Source organism: Pinus tabuliformis, chromosome 3_2, assembly GCF_031772625.1.
Source record: "Pinus tabuliformis cultivar Carrire ecotype Pingquan chromosome 3_2, CPIR1, whole genome shotgun sequence".
Lineage (NCBI taxonomy): Eukaryota > Viridiplantae > Streptophyta > Pinopsida > Pinales > Pinaceae > Pinus > Pinus tabuliformis.
The window spans coordinates 1,228,151,531-1,228,170,554 of record NC_142302.1 but is presented as its reverse complement, the minus strand read 5'-3'; the positions used below and the strand labels follow the sequence as shown (position 1 = coordinate 1,228,170,554).

Sequence of the window (19,024 nt, the reverse complement as noted above, 5' to 3'; positions counted from 1 at the left end):
GGTTTCTGAATAACTGTCTTTTCTTGCTTTGTAAATTAAAAACAAAATTAAATAAAACTAAAAAGTAAAAAAAAACACGTAAGCAAAATGCTAACAATGGTTGAGACAACGATTCCTAGAAATGTAAAAAACTATTGAAACTCAAGCTGTTAGAAAGAGACAAACTCCTAGCCATGACTTCCGTGAACTAGATGCTCGTGCATCAAATATGTCTATTGCTGAAATGGCCAATTCCAACATAGACTCAAAAATATGACAATAGTTAACAAGAGTGATTGTCAAACGTTCATCCTTTCTACGAGACATATATCAATACAATTTGACATGACTTGATTTTGACCAGACATACTTATAACCAAGATGCACCACCACAGAAATGAGGGTCGACTTTCTCGTACCATGGTTTTTCAAAATTAATATATCAATAGCAAGAAGAACAAAAAAATAGAGCAAATTTGGCTAAATTTCAAAATAAAACACATTGAGGAGGTAGAAACTCCAACGCCAACACTAGAAGTACGTGAGACCAGTGCATAAAAGTCAAAATAATATTTAACACAGCTTGAGGTTCACACAGGTTAATGCACCAACGTATTGAAGCGGCCACACCACGCCACAATATCAACACTAGCACATCGCTCTGCACACACACAGAGTTGGATACACTTCGATGCTCCAACTTTCCTCCCACAACCAAGATGCATTCATAAAACAGGTTGCACGTTCCTTAACTACCAATGCATTCCATTCTGGTGGCCCCCCTTCTGTTGTGGGATGCCACAAATTTAACCCTTGCTTTCACCATTGGGTCCCTTTTGGCCTCCAATGACCATCAAGTCATTTCCACAGGCCTTAAATGCATTACCCGAGCCATTTGTAAATTTTCCCTTTATTGACGATCTTCCCAACACATTCCATAGATTGGTAACCTTGTTATAGTTCTTGACTTCATTTTGCCAGTACTCGACAACATAAAGCTTATTATTTACTAATGCAACCAAGGGAGGTGCATGGGTAGCTGCATTGCCTCCAGAAAACACGACTGAAATCCTCCTCCACGTTTTTGTGTCAAAGTTATATTCTTCACCGAACATAGTATATTTTGTATTGCTTATCATCCCACCGATGCCATAGGAATTTCCATCCTTGAAAAATCGAAATAGATTTCCATTCCTAAGAAAAATGTTTCCCAAGTTCCACGCTCTAAATTATAAAGTTCTACATATCTATGCACACCCCCAAGTCGCATCACAACCTCCTGCCACAATTGCAATTTTCTCATCACTGGCGGAACTAAACAAACACCTAGGCATATTCATCGGCGGTCCTCTATATCAGTTATCTGTCAACATATTTTACCTCCATATAACAAATCCCATCACCTCCCTTCCAAACAAAAGAAGTTATGTCCCAATAGCTAAAGATTCCTTGTATGGAAGTGTAAAAAAACCATCAATAGGCATCCTCGGCAAGCGCATCGAATGCTGCCATGTGGGATCAAAGGCTTCCCATCGATCTAGATTTCAGGCGAAGTAAATCCAATGATCTACTATTCCGAGCTGTCTCCTCAAAATTTAAACATACCCAATTCGAACAGGCAAATTCAACCTTTGGTTCACCAAATCCAGTGCACCATAATCTGACCTTTGGTTCACCAAATCCAGTGCACCATAATCTGATCTCGATGATTGGGCAAAGAAATCCCCTACCATGTCCTCTTCATAGAGCCTGGGAATAATGTAATTATCAGAGCCCTCACAGGATTCCCATACATACCAATTACAGCAAGCGATGGCTGAATTTCACAATTCCGAGCTCACAACAATATTGATCACACTCTTAGAACGTCCTCCAACTCCATGAACCTCCAACCAATACCAAGAAATATTTCAGGGTAAAAAAAGTTGAGATGTGTCGTGTCAATGATTCAAAAAACTTCCTAAGAACTGAAAGCACTCGAAGTTTAAATGAAAACAACGCACCTCGCACATAACTCCACGACATAGCCCAAATCAATTTCTATTGAATCAACTCCATAGGCACTTAAAAAATCTGATGGACAAACAAAAAATTAACATACTACTACAAAACATAGAAGGCGATACACTCTCGACCAAATACATATACTCTTCATTTCCCTCGTCTCAAGAGAGGCCAAGGACTATACTCTTCATTTCCCTCATCTCGAGAGGCACAGGACGCCTTACCAACTCTAATACCAACAAATATTTTCTAAATGCATTCAAAATTGTATATTCACATCAAATAATAATACAATATAAATACAAGAAATTATGTATAGAGATATTTAATCTATCTTGGACATACAATTTTTTGGTTGAGTGAATATTTCAACCACATATCAATTTAGAAAGTTAATTAATTGAAAAGAATACCTCAACCAACTAAACTTCAACAAACTCTTAACTAATGGGAATAAAGTCATTCTAAAATTGATAAACACACAAAAGACATATAAAAATTATATTTTTTCAAATACAAATACCTCAAAACTCATTATTTCAAAAAATATTATAATGTATTAACTTGTCATAAACTACCCCTATTCATTATTCATTATTTTAATAATATAAAATGTAACCACCACCTAGCTTTATTATTTTACATACCATGAAAAATTAGCATTGCATAACAATTAACAATATAAATAAAATTAAAGAATATAATTTTCATTATTTTACCAATATAAAATATAACCACCACATAGCTTTATTATTTTACATACCATGAAAAGTTAGCATTGCATGATAATTCACAGTATAAATAAAAATAAAGAATATAATTTAAGCATCGATGAGCATAGATGGATAGTTAACCTTTGGACACCCATTATAGCCGCAATAAGTAGTGAAGGAATTATAAAGTGGTCTCAAACATCATCCTCGAAAATGTAGATGTATGTTTTTCCTCCCAATCAACTTTTTTGTGAATATGATATTAAAATATTTAGTTTTGAAAATAAAGATTTTATTTTTTATTACTTTTTAAGATTTCACTTTCCATGACGTAACTTTGATGCCTCTATAAAATGTAATTCCAATTATATATATAAGTATAACTGGTGTTTCTATAAAATATAATCCCAAACCTATATATAGATATATTTTGATTCCCCTCCTCCTTTCACTTCTCCTCCATTTTATTATATTATTGAAAATGCATGATGTAAATTAATGAGATTTGAATATAAGTATACACTTAAAATAAAGTCGTACATCTATTGTGAAACTTTTTATGGTCTCGTTTTAGTGAAACAGTTTTTGTCTTGATGATTCATGAGTTCTATCTTGACAAAGGATCTTTTACAATTTGAATTTCATTCCAATGTAGTATGTTTTATATTTCATTACGAAGATCAAACATGCAAAATACCTAAGTAATATTGTTGCATTATATTTCCCATATGATTTATTAAGTTATAAGTGAATTCTTGTAGACAAACACATACCCATTTGCCAAATCCTTTTCACATGAGGCCACACTCAAGTTTCTAAAATTTCCTTTTCATAGAAATTTTCTATAGCCATAATTAACAATAATGATTGAAGAAGAAACCAAGGGTGATCTATCTTCATATTTACTAATAGTTTTTATGGCTAATGTTGTTAAGTTTATGGTTACAAGTCTTCACCCAAAGGAAAAATGCGACCTCCACTGGTTTTCCATAATAGGGAAACATTGACCAAACTTAGGATTGAAAAAATATTTGTCTTTCTATAGAGATATTATGTGAAATATTGTATGTCACATTGCGAAGATCAAACATGTGAAATACTTGAGTAGTATTCTTGCATTATCTTACCAATATCATCTGTCAAACTATAATTGAATGCTTGTAATCAGACACCTACCTATTGCCCAAATCCTTTTCACAAGAGGCCACACTTAGCTCTAAAAAATCCCATATCTTAGAGATTATCCATAGCCACCATTAATGATAATGATTAAAGAATGAATAAAGGGTTAATTATCTTCATATTTGATGGTTATATGAACCCATAATTTCTCCTTAAAGTCAAACCAAAGGAAAATATAAGTCTCCATAGATTTTCCAAGATGGGGAAACATTGACCAAACCTGAGATTGGAAAATTCTTAGTATGTCTTTCTATGGAGATATTGAGTGTCGATTGTGTGTAGGAAAAATTCCATAGAGGGGGTTCATATATCATATGTTCAAAGGTGATGAATATCTAGAATTTTCTCTATAATTGGGAGAGTAGGATATTGATTTGAGAGTGTCTCCTAATATTAGAAGGTCATATTTTCAAAATGTGGTAGAAAAATCAATGCTTTTGCTACATGTGAAGTTTACTTCATAGCTAATTAGTCATCATAATAGAATATGGAAATGAGAAGTCCATTGCATCATTTTAACCATTTATCCTAGACACTTATTATAGGTTCCCCAAACTTGATATAAATATTATTGATGAATGGGTAACAAAAGTTTTAAAATACACGAATTATCATAAGATTACTAAACAATGTTGGATAAAAGAGGGTGTATTCAAATCATGCCAAAAGGGAATATATCCAGTCACCTACCTTAGCTACTCATTTCAATATATAATCACACTAATGAGTAGAATATTTGGTGAGAGGGATGTAACACAGTTTGAATAATCATGGATCTTATTGATCTCCCAAGTAATGGAATATGGGAAAGTATCATATGGTCATCTATATTGTTAACAACAATGAAAAATGTTGTTTCTAGAGAAAAATATTATGCCTCGGATATCCACTCAATTTTGTTTATGTAATTATACTTATTTGATGTGATATTTGTAGTAAATCATTTTACTAGAATGATATTGTACTGACAACCAAATGAAAAACCAACCCATGATTTTTGGCCACTTTTTATGGGAACATTAGTTTAAAAGAGACTAAAGATGGACTTGTAATCACTTCATAATTCTTGTGTATAGTTTGAGCTTCTACAAACCAACCCCTTGCGTCTTAGAAGAAGAAATTCATGTCATGTAAAATTTATGGTATTTTTATGCAATTGAATATTATATATAAATAGAAGCATTTGGAGCCACCGAACCTCTACATTTAGTCCCAATGACCAAACAATTTCATCTACAGAGTAAGATCTATTCTTGTATGATTTTCAAATATGTGTTTTTACACATATTAAATTAAAACTAGATTTGACATGCTTTTTGTCTGAGAGTGGTGATCACACAGTGAAAACAACTTATTGTCAGACTGGGCCATGTTTGAAGGCATTTAGTGGGCATCGGTGAACTCCATGGGTGGTATCTACTTTTTAGATTTTCGTTTGACATGTAGGGTTCTTGTGGATGTGACAGGTGGGTTGAAGGTGTTTGAGGATGGCTAAAAGGCTTATGAAGTGGTTGGATGGTGTGGAGGGGTCCTAGGAGGCTTTTTGTGACTTCCTAGAGGTTTCCCATCAATTCGGCCTCAAAACAAGATGTTTCATGAATACCTACAGGATTTACTAGAAACCTACAGGATGATCTTGTAGGAATTACAAGAAACCTACACGATACAGCCGAGAGCTAATTGTGAGGTCTTGGAGGTGTTGGGAATCTTAGGAAATGTGTGTGATGGGTGGAATGGAGTGATATAAGTTCTAGGAGCACTCAGGAGTCAATACCCAAGATACGATATGGCTATATTAGCTCAATGTGTTTAGGAGAATTTCAACAAAAATGATGAAAAATTAGTGAGGGTGATGGTGAAGACAAGGGATGGCTACGGTGGATGAAGTGGAAAGGGGGTTCTGGCTATGAAGTCTTGTTCTCCTCCTAAAGCACCTACTCTACATAAAACATGTGTGTCTTCCAAAAAGCTATGCAATAACATACATTTTCATAAACTAGAAAAGCATGAATCAACTGCCTATATTATGCATGAAGAAAGCTGCTAAAAGGAATGAAAGCATGAGTGAGATCTTATTACATACATGGAGATGGAAAAAAGATGACAATGAAATCTCCCTTACAACATTAACCAAATATTGAATTAAAGACAACAAACTCCAAAGCTCATAAAAGAACTAGAAATTTGTGTTTTTGGGGCTACTGAAGGGTCCCTTCCTCAAGTCACGGTCCCAGAGGTAGGAAGTGAGGCCAAGACACCTACTGAAAAATTATGGTGATCCTTTTTCTCCTTACTAACCTGCTACTTGAAAGAAGGCACAAATGGAAGAAAACTATCACACAACCAATCTAATCTACACTACTTGTAATGGAAATGCATCTAATAAGCAAATTAACAATTAAGCTATGAATCTACACTAAGCATACATGTACAATAAAGAGGAGCCTTGGCTGCTAGGGTTGGGCGCTAACCAAAGAGCTTCAAACCTCTGAGTTAACTCAGTTCTGGCTCAAAACAAAACTCATTCTTATTACCAAAACAACAAATTACATCAAAAGAATTGTCACAAGTTTTGCAGCTTGAAAATAGAGTAGAGTCTTACAATCAAAATCTGAATCCTACTGACGTCCTATCCATGTTTACTTATACATCTAAAGTATCCAATGAATTCCTTAAAATTAGGGAGGCTTGGCTTCTGAACTCGAGATAAACTTGTGCTTTCTCTCTCACTTGCTCGGGTGCCTTCTAGTCCTCATGATTTGGCTGTTTCCACTCCAAGCTTATTCAGGAATATTCAAATGGACGGCTAGTAAATGAGGAGGATTTACCTCCTATAATCCCTCTCTCTTGTCCCTTTCGAGCTTTGACCATGGTCTTTGCCAAAATTCCTTAATTTCTCCTTTAATCCTACATTTAATGCACATTAGACCACAAAGAAAAATATCCAACTCTAACTCATCTCATAAACAAAATATAATCGAAAGCATGCAATAAGTTATGAGAATAGTTGGTTTGACTAAGCTAGGAGGTGAATTAAGGCCCTTATAATTACCCAATGATGAGTCTCATCATCACCCCCTTCTGAAAGTGTTGCTCATCCTCTGAGCAACTTAGTCAATATCCATATCCTTCATGGCTCTGGTAGCTTCTCTGACATCCCATTCCTCTATTTTGGTCTCATCTTCTTGTTCATAGAAGCCTACTTTATTTTCTACCTCTTCCCACTGCCTTTTTTCTTCTTCTTCTTTTCCCCCTTCTAGCATCCCTAAGAGTAGTGGTGGACTGAGTTTTAGTCCTATCCAATTTACCTTCAAACTTTGCATAGATTTCTTATACATAGGTGTCTTGTTGAGTGCCTCTCTACCTTTGAGGGGAGTGATATTCTCTTATATTTAAGATGTATGGAAGGGTGTTCCATCTCCTCAGGCAAGCATGTATACTATTGTGGTGAAGTAAAATTATAAGTGTGGATAAGAATGAATTCCTCTAGCCCGATAATGGTTCTAGCCACAATAGATATATTCTATGGAATATTTCCTTAGGTTAGAATCAATCAATAGGGCCTACCTCTTGGTCGCTTATCCTACTTGATGATTTCCTCGCTTGCTCACTCCAGCAATCTCTTGCTCCCTTCTTCTAGCTCCTGAAAAAAGTAAACAACAACAGCATACAAACATAATAATAGATAAATTGCAATTCAACCTACTTAACAAGTCACCAAGCACTAAGACATGGATATGTAATATTACAAAACATGTAGGAAATCAATCGATAGTTGCATATATCAATATCAAAGAGAGATTACAACCATTCGTCTTGACGTCGCAGTCTTCCTCTGACAAGACTAGTTTCCCACACACTCCCTCTAACATTCCATGATGGCTTCAAACAACAATAGTTTAAAGGCTCGTCCCTTTAGACTTCACTCCACACCAAACACACATCTCCCTCACACAACTAGATGGCTACAACTTGTAATAGCTTTCTTCTCTAATCAAAATAGTGTGCTTACACTTAGCCAAAACTCTAACTAGCTTGTGCTTGGGAAGAAGGGAGGTTTATATAGGAAATATGAATGGGATATGGATCCTCTTCTCGTGGGAGAGGACTGATCCCTTGTGGTAGTTCCATCATTATAGGGGAAAGGAGCCCAAATTGTCATCCTCGACCCCATCCGGCCAAACCATTTACCAGACTTCCGCTACAGAGCTTCTAGAGAAGGAAGCTTTGTATCTAATTTAAAAAACTTTCTATAACAGGACTGATGTGAATGGAACACATCTCAGTCACACTGATAGGTGCGGGGAATAGCTCTAATCTCTGCACATCGGCATGGGGGAGACAATTGTCATTAGCGCCGGTCTTATAAACTGGGAATAATAGAAGTTTCAAGGGAAATTGTGCAAAAGGGAAATGATCTCCTCATGAAGAAGGACATAATGTGAGTTTCTCCATGAAGGCAAAGCATGTGGAGTTCACTGTATAGGTCCTCCAGGATCAAGGAATGGATAGTACAGGGACAGTGAAAAAATTGTTGGCATTATGACATAGGTTTGGCGCTATGACACAGGTGTTGTCCTTGATGGAAACTCACTCAGATGACAAATCACAGTTCAGGCTCATAGAATGAAGGAAAAAGAGATATATGCAGGTTCAAAAACTACATATGCGTATACACAGACTTTCACACAAGGAAAGGCACGTACATGATTGGAGAATTTGGTTTTGGTCTGTGGTATTTGGACCATGGTATTTTAACCCACGGTATTGGTCCAAGGTATCTTGTCCGAAGTGTTGACCCCAGGTAATTGGTCCAAGGTATTGTTTCTAAGTGGTTTTGGACCATGGTATTGAGTAAGGCCTATGTCTATAAAAGCAGGAGGAGGTCATTAGGCAAAGGCACTTAAGTATTGAATATCTAATGAAGAGCAAGATCTAGAATATTGGTCATTGGGTTATGGTGCATAGCTGGATCTAAATCAAGGAGGAACCTCAACGCTTTAAGAAGGATAAGTTCTATTGATGGGTCAAGATCTTAAGGCTTGAAGAGAAGTATCTTTGTGTGGTTTTGATCTTTTATATGAATAATTGGTGCATGTCATAATATTTAAATCTAATGATCTAGGTATAACTGATGTCTGACTAGTGAAAAGGTTAAATCATATTTTACACATCTGTACGCAGGTTCAGTATAGCAAAGGCACGTATACACGCTGGTTTGGCATTTAAAAACTGCGTATACGCAGGTACGCCTTGCGAAAAGTGCGTATGCACGTAGGTTCAACACATTGAAGTAGCGTACACATCATAAAATATATCTTAGCTACTTCTGTTTACTGTTGTAGTGTTCTGGGTTCTGGATTGAGTTTTGGTTACTATTACTTTATTATGGTTACAACATTCAGAAAAGTGATTTTTTGATTTAGTTTGGGTTGGTACAAAGGAGATTGGCTGATGCAGATATATTTGATGTTTGATTGATGATATTAATGGATCCAATCTGAAAATTTATGAAACGCGGTCCTTGGAAGAAAAGAGAAGGTTGTAGCCTTGTGTAGGTCAGCACCTACGTACTAGTAAACACATCAGCTAGTACAAGAGCTAAGGGGGTTGTAGCTCCCTTCCAGGAAAAGCTGGAGAATGAGAGAAGGTTGTAGGCTTCTGCAGGTAGAAGTCTGCGTACTGGTATAAGACTGCACTACTACAAAATTTGTAAAAAGAGTTTCTTATTAAATAAAGATAGAGACGATTGCAGTAGGTGGTGTGCACCCACATTGGGTTCCCACCTTATATCTTGTGTTCATGTGTGTGATTGTCTGTTCTGTTTACTGCACTTGGTTACTGTTTATATGATTCTGATACACAGATGAAAGATCAATATCTAAACTATAAGTTTGCAAGGTATATGCAAGTTGCTATAAACATAGTTGCGTATACACGCAAGTTGCATTAACAGAAGTAGCGTATATAAATATATTTATGGAAATGAAGTATTGTTAACATGCTAATACCGATTCACCCCTCCCCCCTCTCGGTATTATTTCCAACAATGTTGTGTAACAGATGCCCCCTAAAGCGTGAAGTTCGAGCCAGAGTGAGGGATGAAATGCTTTATAAATTAATGCACGGAACTAGTCTGTTGTTGGAAAACCTGCAAGCAAGTACAGATACATATACATAGACTAAGATCTATGTCGAATGATACATGAATCGTGGCATGGACGCAGCCATCCATAGAATGATCATGTAAATGGATCTAGGTATGGCTGCAGGTATGGTCACAACCATCCAATAATGCGAAGGATCACATATGATGACTCATGGTGTGGTCGCGGCCAACCATCTGAAAGAGACATGCATATCATCATAACCATGTCACATCACTTCACAACCTGGACTTTTGCAATCTGAGTCTAGGGTCATGCACTCCAACATGACCCGATCAAAGTACATATTCTAGCATGAGAATAGATGTGTTGACGTCAAACATGTTGGAAAGTCGATTGATTACCAGTCAATGATGTGAACTGTTAACAAGTGCTAGAGAAACAACCAATAATGACAATGGCCCTAAGGTACTATCAATACAATTCACGGAATGTGAATACTGAACTGAAGTCGAACACTCATGAAATCACTCGATCAAAATCCAATGATGTGAACTTGTCATTGAGTGCGAAGAACTTGCCATTAGGGCATGCAAGCTCTTAGGTACTCGAAGGGAGTCTCTCGGTCAAGTTCCCGGATAATGAGTTGAAGTCGATGGAAAGTGACCGTGTAGAAGGAGGGACATAATGAATCCCACATCATCGACGTGAGACAAGAGGATGCAAAATGATTTTGCATGATAGAGAGAATCATAGGTAAGTGTAACTGTAGAAGGACAACTCTTGAACATATCAATGACACAACTAGAAGTTTGGCAACTTTTGGATCCATGAGATTGGTAGTCATAATGACGTGGAAGAGATCAAATGGAAGGAAAAATTGAATGACCCAAACACAGGAATCTCAATGATACAAAGGAGGATGTCCCAACCCGACATGAAGCAAAGAGTGTCATGTTCAAGAGTAAGCTGCTGACAAGATTGATAGATTTCCAAACTTTCCCCCACCATTTCTGGCGAGTACCCCAATTATTTTTTAATCACAAGATTGAAGGGGATAGCATATGCTTGCACTGTAAGTTCATCCTTCAGACGAATCCAACCTAGTAAGCTTAACGAGCCCTAGTAAGGAGAAGCTCATGTTCGTCATGGTGACGAATTCGATGTCGTTTAATAGTTTAACGAGTCCGAGAAAGGTGTAACTCAATATGTTTTCCATGTTTAGAGAGTTTGAAAAAAACACGTAAAAAAAACTCCACATGGTCCCTTTTCGTACATTTGTGTCTCTCAAGCCCTAAAAGGTAGAAAACAATACTTGAGAGAACCACTTGACCATTTTAATCAAGGAGTACCTTTCTCATAAATAGTCCCTCCCAGCCCAAAAAAGGGGTAAACTTATACCGGGCACACGACATTTCACATCCGTTAACGAGTTTGAAACGATAAGGGCTCAACCACCTTTTCACTTTTAAAGGGTCAGGAAAGAGCTGAATGCGGACCCCCCATTTTATTCTCTTTAACGGGTCAAAAAGGGAAAGAATATTGGGCAATATTTTCATATATGTTTTACGAGTCAGAAAAGAGCTTAAAGGCAACTCGTCCTAGAAGAATGAGTAGTATAAAGGGTAGCAACTGGTTTCGGTAATGGTGGAACTGCTCAAAACATGTAATGGTCAAGAGGTTGGCTAACAAAACCACTCATCATTGCAGTTCCTCAAGAAAGGAAAAATGACCAAGTGAAAGCATATGATCGGCAAAAGAGATGGTGGCGATGGAATGAAACAACCGAGGCTCATCTAGCAGAAATTAGCTGATAAAAATGACAATCACAAGATGTAAATTGGGTGTGGGTTCATTTTTACAGAAGCTTGAACCATGGGGAGCTCTTCTTGGATTCAGTTTCATGTTTACACCAGCTTGAAATGAAATAATATGCTTGCTATAAGTTTGCATGCCCCCGACGTAATGACGCAATCAAGGTACATGCCCCCCAAGCTTCATTTCACTCAATTAGGTAGATGGAATGAAGATTCACTTTCGAGATCTTGGAAAGACTTAATTGGGATTTTACAAGATCTTAAGAAAAGACTTGATTTGGAAAAGGGAAGTGCTTTATTTTTTAACGAGGTTGACATAGTAAAAGAACTATCCTCGATCCCTTGTTTCATTTTTTAACGAGCTTGACACAAGACAAAGAACTATGCCCACCCCTTGTTTCATTTTTTAACAAGGTTGACACAAGACTAGGAATTATCCTCGGTCCCTTGTTTCATTTTTTAACGAGCTTGACACAAGAGAGAGAACTATGCTCATGACTCCTTGTTTGATTTTTTAACAAGGTTGACACATGACCAGGAACTATCCTCATGACACCTTGTTTCATTTTTTAACGAGCTTGACAGAAGACAAGGAACTATGCTCATGACGTCTGTTTATGACCCATAACAGAACATGGCTCCCAAGAGGTATTCACTAAATCGAAGAACCATGTTCTGGGAGGAATACATGTCATTTTGTATCAAGGACAGATCGGGTCCCAATGCCCCCAGTACATAATGTACTATACCATCTGAGTGATCATCAACGAATGTGGAGATGGAACGGGTAGCCACATAATTGACATGTGGTGAGGAAAGTACTGCTTTCAAACAAGAGTTGATGGGGGATGATGGTTGCAAAGGAGGTGCCTGGTGACCAATGAATGACAATTTATCAACAATCATTATTCTCCCTTTGTGCAGAAAAGAAACCACACGGAAAAAAGAAGAAGCAAGAGCTCCCATGACATAAACATAGTGGCGTCCAAGGAGAAGATTGAAATATAATGGACCTTGGACTACCATCATGTTTATATAGATGGTATTTCCTCCAAAAGTAATAGGGAACTTTAGAAGGATCCCTAAAGGGTGACTGGATCCTCCGTTGAAGGCCAACAGATTATGGGTGACAGCCACAAGCTGTGGACAACCCAAAGCTTTCCAAGTAGTAGAAGACATAATGCTAACAGAGGCTTCTTCATCTAATATAGTGCTAGGTACTACCATATTATAGGCTTGTACTATGATCTAGAATGGGGCATAAGATGGGAGGCAAAAAGCAGTCAATGAACCCCAATCAAAAAGAGACGATAGAACTACTTGGTGGGGGTATCATATGATTGCCCCCATGCTATATAGGAATAGGAGAAGGACTCTCCTGAACAACTGGGATGGGAGGGTCACTCTTCGATTCATGAGAATCTGAGGAAACAAGAATAACATGAGCAATATGATCACCACTCTCTCCCAAAACAGAATGAAGAACTGAAGGCAGAGCCAAGTCAACACTCTTTTCGACCAATGGTTGGTCAGGGGTAGACATAAGAGAGTCTCTCTCAGGAAGAGTAGGACGGGCAAGAGATGAATCCATGTCAATCTCTTTACCAATCGAGAGACGGTCAGAAGAAAGCCTTCAATAACCAAAAGGAAGTTGAGGTTGAGGAGCTGCAAGGTTTTCCAAAACTTTGGAAGCTTTATCGATAAGAGGACAAAGGTGAAGAACATGCTCTCCTTCACATAACCTACAGGGGAATCTAATCTTCCCTTTCGTCTTACCATCATTAGCTAAAGGTGTAACATTGACATGATCTCTAGAGGTCGATGGGGATGGTCGATTTAGGTCTTAAACCATACCTCTAAGACTTTGGGAATGTCAGGACAGTCTCGAAGGAGATGGTCACCCTTACACAGCTTGCAAGGGAATTTTACCTTCCATGAAGGATCAGAAGGTCGGTCAATGGGGGGTGCATTTGAGTAATAGCTACGTGGTTGGCCTATCACTTATTTTGCTTCTTCTTCTTTTTCTTATTATTCTTCTTCTTAGCCTCTTGGTTATTGGATTTCAAACTTTCACTAGGTGAAGTAGAAGAGGAGGGTGAAGAAATAGGGGAAGAAGGCGAGGGGTCAACCTAAGAATCATCGCATCGTGATTCAAATGAAGGAGGTGTTGGGGTAGTAGTTGGGACACTTGAGATCATCGAGGTCGAAAATAACCAGACAGGAAAACCAATGGTTAACACAGGAAGGGACAACGTCGGCATATATGGAGCACCAGTGTTTCCAAATGAAGGAAAAGGACCAGGATTCCCATCCAAGGGGAATCCTTGACTGGTAGAATCTGGAAATGTTTCCATTGGAATCGACCCTAAAGAATCCATAAGGAAGATAAATTTAACTAGGAATATTTTTTGGCAAGTTAATTTTAAGACACTGAAACAAAAATTGTCCTTTTCATATTTTAAGAGTCGAGAAAATGACAAAAGGTGACTCTAGTCACTTTTGGAATTAACGATCTCGAAAAAAAAAGTGCTCGATGATCTTTTCAAATTTAAATATTCAGTAAAGATAAAAAATGACTACTCAGGGTACTCTAGGCACAAAGGATTACCAGGTAACCGTGAACTGCAAAATACCTCCCAGTGAACCATGTACGGGCAGACAATCTCCCCAAATGTTGTGTTCGGTGTATCACGTTTACAAGGCAACAGACTCAGCTTCCAACAGATAAAGGATTGCAAACCTAGTGGGGTCTCCCTTTATATACACAATGCTATGGGGAGCACAAGTCCATACTAGCACTGTCTAATGTCGAAGTGAATGATGGGCGCTAGGTTTTAAGAAGCTAGAACATGTCTCTAGCCTAGACCTCTAAATGTGAGCATTAAGTTTCAATGCTTCCTTAGGTTAATTCAATAAATTCTAATTGTTGAGCTTGAATTAGGTTTCAATTACAAGGCCCTATCGTTATCATCTAAAAATTCCTATATGAAGCTATATGAGAAGAAAGATCTTTGTCTTCAATGAAGGTTATTCTAATTGAGAGATAGAGAACATAAAACTAATGCAGCAATTGAAGAATGAAATATTTAACTAATAAATCTCCTAAATGCACTTAATCTTCCTATAACAACATAAGAAGTTTCATTTCATTTCCAATGCTTATGATGATGCAAATCTAGCTTCTCAGTAATGCTACTAATGCAATATTTTTGCCTAAGTAAACTAGAATGATGTTCCCTTTTAATGAAATGCAAAATGAATCTTTCACATAAAACACTTTAAATGAAAATTTTCACAATTCCGAACAAACAAGCATCAATCAAATCCAAAGCATTATAAATGAAACTAAAAGCAACTTCTTCCCTGAATTGAACAAACCTAACACATAAATGCGCCAATCGAGAAACCAAGCAATGTAATATATTCTTGGAAAGAGAAAAGATACACTCAAAATAAGAGAACAAACGAGACTCTTTCACTCATTCAATTGAAAACAAAGCATCTAGTCACTTCTGGTAGGAAGAAGAGAGTCTGAGGGTCAAGACATGTTGGGTTTTGTTATACTCTTTCCACGACTAGCCCACGTAGTTAACCGACGGGTTAGAGGGGGGCGGATCCCCCCCTTCGTTGGGTCGATTGTGTAGCAGGAGGGTCACATGGGGTTTTAGGGTTGCAGGTAACCCCACTCTATGGGATCTGGGACAGCACCCCGGAAAATTTTGGTTTTGGACCCTATGTTAGATTGGGCGGCCCACCTATGGTTTTGTGCATGATTTTCGCACATGGTTTTGGATGCGATGGTTTTCGGTCCATGGTATCGGATGCTTCGATATGTATAAATATGTATTGTAACATTGAAGGGAACATAATGAAAAAATCAATCTGGTAGTCCCAGTTTTGGGATCCAGGGGAAAATATCTGTGTTTATGTGTTTTATGTGTTATGCTCTCGCATTGTTTATTTTCTGTGTTTTAGAATTCGTATGTAGGTAATTTTTGTACGGGGTTAAAACCTACAAGACACACTAGCACTAGAATGGGAGAAATTCTAATTTTTTCTTACCCATGAGACCGGAGCGACTTTTAGGCAAAAATTAGCGCTGATTAGCACAACTGACCAGTACTACAACTAGCGTTGATGGCTGATCGGCGTGACATTTTGGCCAAAAATAGCACTGGTCGAGGGATTCAAAGAAAAAATAAGAAAGAACTTCACACAGGGCCAAACTTAACACATCAGAGGGTGGGCTAAACCAAGCAAGTGCACAAATCAAGCTAAATCAAGCTTTCTAGTCAATGATCTAGAATTTATCTAGGACAAAGAATTAAAGGTATTACACACTCATGTGCATGGATGTGCCTATGTTATTTTATGCAACGGATCAATAATATTGCGAAATACATAGACACTGAAGCAGTTTAGAGAAAGCATGACAGGGAAACATGTAAACACAACAAGTTTAATAAGGAGTTCACCTAATACTCCTAGGCTACGTCTCCTCATCCAACCTTCAATGGTGGCCTCCCTATTATGTTTTCAAAGCAGAGTTTCTTTACAACAGTGAGCTCAATTTGAGTCTCACTTAACAAATATGAATCATTAGGATTTGTGTACACAGACTCTCCTTACTCGTACTTGACCTCTACTGGTCACAATAGTATGAGCCCAATCTGAAACTCATACATGATGGGCCTATGCCGAGGAGCTCTCTTGAACCTTTCAAGATTTCTCTGGAGTGCACAGACTCTCTGACTCTCTCTAGCTTTGTCTCGCTTGATGCTGCCCTCAGGTCAGCTTGACTTCTTCTCTCTGCTCTTAAATAAATCTCTTTCCTACTTTTTTGCTTGCTCTGTCTCTGTCAGTTTGTGGCTTTAAATCGAGTCTTCTTTCTGTTGGTTCGTTTTTGCTTCCCGGCGTTCTGGTTTTCCTTCCTGTGTCCATTTGAACTCCCCTGTTCTGCATCATCATCACTGAGTAACACTCCACATGGAGGTGGCCACCTATTATGCAATGGGTGAGTGTGTCAAGTTCCTTGGACACATTTAAACAACCGTTATTTCCATTTACTCCAAGATGCCCGCGAAACACAAGTCTTCTGCCAACTCATCGTCCACGTCGAACTTCAAATCCCCAATAATGTTGCTCTACAAGCTTGTCAAATCGGGCCATTTATCGGGATGCGCCTCCGTCGTTGATCTGCGCCCCACAGATCCTACGGTCGTCATTCATATCGGGTGGGTAAGTAGCATGATGTTTACCCGTTTGATGTGAGCAGTTTTCTCTCTCTTCCATGGGACACGTGTCACTCAGTGTGTGGCGTCAGGTGGGACTTGGTCAAAATTGCTTACCGCCTCCAAGCTTTCCGATATCCTGCCAGTTTTGTGGAATCCACGGAACCAAATTTATTGCTTTTCCGAATTTCATAGCCATTTCGACTCCATGAACTTTACGGATTTCCTTCATTGAGGGGGATGCTCCCCGATACATGATTAGCTATTTAGCGCTAATCGCGTATCAGAAACCACCCCCGTTTCTTGAATTAGCCTCTAGTTTTGCCAACTTGCGCCAACGCGTGTTACCATGGGCCAACGATCTGCACACTCGAACAAGGGTCCTCGTTGCTCTCCACTGATCACAATTACAACTATCACAAGGATTCCTTCTGATAGCTTGATATTTCTAAGACTTGAATCTGTTTGGCATAATTTGAACGAGTTTATGAAAACTTAGAGAGTGTTTAGGATCCAGTTCAGATTAGTCAAGGAGAAAATGGTGAAAAAGGCCTACGGGATAAAAATCATAAGAGAAAAACACACTGGCCAAGATTGGGGACAAACCCTAATCTTCACTTACAGGCATCGAGGTGACTGCCTAACTGACAACAAGCACCAGAGGCTGGTGGACACGATTGTTTGTCAGCAACTCGCGCTGATCGGTGTGACTGTCAACGGATTAAGCGCACTAAGTGAGGGAGCCAAGAAAAAAAAATGAAACGAAGGCCAGATCTACTACTATGAATTTCAAACTCAAGCTAGTAAGTAGGAGAAAAGACATAGAACCAAAGGGAAAAAGTGGAACTAGGAAAGTTCACACGAAATCATGAAATCCAAGACAAACGAAAGGATGGGTATCCCCAATGGAGTCGCAAATTTGTGGTGAATTAATATTATAAGTGCAGACATGAATGAATTCCTCTACCCTAATAGTGGGTCTAGCCACAACAAATACATTCTATTGAAGATTCCCTTAGGTTAGAAACAATCAAGATGGACTAGCTCTTGGTCGCTTGTCCTGCTTGATGATGTACTCTCTTGCTCGCTCCAGCGATCTCTCGCTTCCTTCTTCAAGCTCCTGAAACAAGTAAACAACAACAGCACACAAACATAATAATAGATAAATTGCAATTAAACCTACTTAACAAGTCAAGAAACATTAAGACATGGATATGTAATATTACAAAACATGTAGGAAATCAATCGATAGTCTGATGTATTAATATCAAAGAGAGATTACAACCATTCGTCTTGACGTCACAGTCTTCCTCTGACAAGACCGGGTTTCCACACACTTCTGCTAGCATTCCATGATGGCTTCATACACCAATAGTTTGTAGGGTCTTCCGTTTAGACTTCACTCCACACCAGATGCACTTCTCCCTCACACAACTAGATGGCTACAACTAGTAATAGCTTGCTTGTCTAATCAAAATAGTATACACACACTTAGCCAAAACCCTAACTAGCTTATGCTTAGGAAGAAGGGAGGTTTATATAGGAAATATGGATGAGAGATGGATCCTCTTCTCATGGGAGAAGGACTTATCCCTTTAGGTAGTTCCATCATTATAGGGGAAAGGAGCCCAAACTGTCATCCTCGACCCCATCCGGCTAAACCATTTACCAAAGTTCTGTTACAGAGCTTCTATAGCTGGAAGTTGTGGCTCTAATTTAAAAACCTTTCCATAATAGGACAAGAGTGACTAGAACACAGCTTAGTCGCACTGATCAGTGCAGGGAATAGTGCTAATAACTGCACATCAGCGTGGGGGAGACAAAGGTCATTAGCACCGACCTTGTAAACTAGGCAAAACAAAAGTTTTAGGGGAAATCGTGCAAAAGAGAAATGATCTGCTCATGAATAGGGACATAATGGGAGTATCTCCATGAAGGAAAAGCATGTGGGGTTCACTGTAGAGGTCCTCCAAGATCAAGGAACAAGGAGT

The 19,024-nt window shown here is 38.3% G+C and overlaps 1 pseudogene; it reads right to left on the bottom strand.

Annotated features, from left to right (window-relative positions):
* Window positions 1-627: 627 nt before the first annotated feature.
* Window positions 628-17,232, bottom strand: LOC149185171 (F-box/kelch-repeat protein SKIP11-like; annotated as a pseudogene).
* Window positions 17,233-19,024: the final 1,792 nt, after the last annotated feature.